Here is a 2,962-nt window from a genome sequence, read left to right on the forward strand (position 1 = left end):
AACCCTTCTGGGAATACATGCTCCATTACTTCATCAATGAAGTAGAGGGGGTGTGCGGAACCTCTATATCGGGCCAGGTCGCGACATAGTTCGGATGGAGTCCGTCTGCGGCTTTTGACCCGGGCGTGACTATGCTTGTCATGTTTAGCTTGATAGCCATCATCGCACATCGAGGCACGCCCCCGCGATCCGTAGATTGACCTGGCCGGACCTGCCATAAGTCATATGTGTATCCCCGAGCCATTGTGTCTCTACCTTTACAACAAGATAGTATGGGCCGGTGATCGGCTTGAGCTGCCGTTTTGTCCCGGCCGTGTGGTGGTCAGTCAGCTGCATTACGTGTTGCTGGTACGGGCTCAAGTGCCTCATCATCGAATTGAGGTAGCAGTTTATGCTTCGGGTAGCTTTTGGTTGGGCGCACAAGGCCGTATTCCTCGGCTGCCAGGACATTAGTCCATCTGTCGTTGAGTAGATCTTGATCAGCTTGAAGTTGCTGTTGTTTCTTTTTCAGACTCCTTGTAGTGGCTATTAGCCGTTGCTTAAAGCGCTCCTGCTCGAGAGGTTCCTCAGGCACGATAAAGTCTTCGTCGCCGAGGCTCACCTCATCCTCGGAGAGTGGGAGGTAATTACTATCCTCCGAGTCTTCGTTTGCAGCCTGTTCATCAGGGCTAACATGCCCATCCTCCCGATCGTCTTGTTCAGAGTTTTGCTCGATGGGGTTTTCTTGGTCTTCGGCATTGTCCGGAGTATTGTTGTCTCTCGTGCCGGTATTGTTGTCTTTGTTTCAGCGTGCTTTAGAGCGGCGCCATCGGTGTTTTGGTTGTATATCGGGAGGTTTACCCTCTACTAGATTTTTCTCAATATCGTCGTTACCCTCCTTGGGTGTATCCACCATGTAGACATCATATGAAGAGGTGGTCGTCCAGCGTCCGGTAAATGGTGGGTTTTGGGCCTGCTCCTCTTCGGCATCGTCGTCCATACCGTCGATGTCTTTGGAGCCGTAGTCGAGCATGTCAGTTAGGTCGTCGATAGTGGCTATGAAGTGGGTGGTGGGTGGGACGTAAAATTCCCTGCTCTCAGCCCCTAGTTCAGGCTAGGTGTAGTTTGGACATTGCTCCTCTATAATGACGAGGGATCGCATCAAGTCTAGAGCCTTGCTTAAAGGCGAGGTTTGGCTAGGGAGAAGAGAATCCGTGGAGTACAGCGGGAAGGAGATTCCTCAGCCGAGCGCACACGATACTGACTCCGAGAGTTCAGAGCTAGTGTCTAGGGAAGAGTCCGGCTTTTTGATAGTTGCCAGCGACACCGCTTCCTCCGGCTCTCCCATACTGGGCTTAGTGGCCACAGATAGTCCTGAGGGTTTTGAAATCCCGTCTTCGGACCTGGCAACGCGCTCCGACTCTAAGGCCAGAGCGGAGGTTGGGGTCGTGAATCCTTGGAAGATCAAGTCTCCTCGGATGTCAGCGACATAATCCAAGTTTCCAAAACTAATCTGGTGACCTGGGGCATAGCTGTCGATCTGCTCTAGATGGCCAAGCGAGTTGGCCCGCAGTGCGAAGCCGCCGAACTCAAAGATCTGACCAGGGAGGAAAACCTCCCCGAGGGAAGCATATATTGTTGTAGATGGTTGATGGAGCCATCGAACCTTCTGGTGATGACGCTGATACGTCTCCAATGTATCTATAATTTTTTATTGCTCCATGCTATTATATTATCTATTTTGGATGCTAATGGGCTTTATTTTATACTTTTATATCATTTTTGGGACTGACCTACTAATCGGAGGCCCAGCCAAATTGATGTTTTTTTTGCCTATTTTAGGGTTTCGAAGAAAAGGAATATCAAACGGAGTCCAAACAGAATGAAACCTTCGGGAACGTGATTTTATCAACGAATGTGATCCAGGAGACTTGGAGTGTGCGTCAAGAAACAACGGAGGAAGGCACGATGCAGGGGGCGCGCCTACCCCCCTCGGCGCGCCCTCCACCCTCGTGGGCCCTCCGTTGCTCCACCGACGTACTTCTTCCTCCTATATATATCCACGTACCCCCCAAACATCCAGGAGCACCACGAAAACCTAATTCCACCGCCGCAACCTTCTGTACCCGAGAGATCCCATCTTGGTGCCTTTTCCGGAGCTCCGCCGGAGGGGGCATCGATCATGGAGGGCCTCTACATCAACTCCATGGCCTCTCCGGTGATATGTGAGTAGTTTATTTCAGACCTATGGGTCCATAGTTATTAGCTAGATGGCTTCTTCTCTCTCTTTGGATGTCAATACAAAGTTCTCCTTGTTCTTCTTGGAGATCTATTCGGTGTAATCTTCTTTTGCGGTTTGTTTGTTGTGATCTGATGAATTGTGGGTTTATGATCCAGATTAGCTATGAACAATATTTGATTCTCCTCTGAATTCTTTTATGTATGATTGGTTTATCTTTGCAAGTCTCTTCGAATTATCAGTTTGATTTGGCCTACTAGATTGATGTTTATTGCAATGGAAGAAGTGCTTAGCTTTGGGTTCAATCTTGCGGTGCTTGATCCTAGTGACAGAAAGGGAAATGACACGTATTGTATTGTTGCCATCGAGGATAAAAAGATTGGGTTTATATCATATTGCATGAGTTTATCCCTCTACATCATGTCATCTTCCCTAAAGCATTACTCAGTTCTTATGAACTTAATACTCTAGATGCATGCTGGATAGCGGTCGATGTGTGGAGTAATAGTAGTAGATGCAGAATCGTTTCGGTCTACTTGTCTCGGACGTGATGCCTATATACATGATCATACCTAGATATTCTCATAACTATGCTCAGTTCTATCAATTGCTCGATAGTAATTCGTTTACCCACCGTAATACTTATGCTCTTGAGAGAAGCCACTAGTGAAACCTATGGCCCCCGGGTCTATCTTCTATCATATTAATCTTCCAATACTTAGTTATTTCCATTGCCATTTATTT

The sequence above is a fragment of the Triticum dicoccoides genome, chromosome 1A (genome assembly GCF_002162155.2).
Source record: "Triticum dicoccoides isolate Atlit2015 ecotype Zavitan chromosome 1A, WEW_v2.0, whole genome shotgun sequence".
NCBI classification, from domain to species: domain Eukaryota; kingdom Viridiplantae; phylum Streptophyta; class Magnoliopsida; order Poales; family Poaceae; genus Triticum; species Triticum dicoccoides.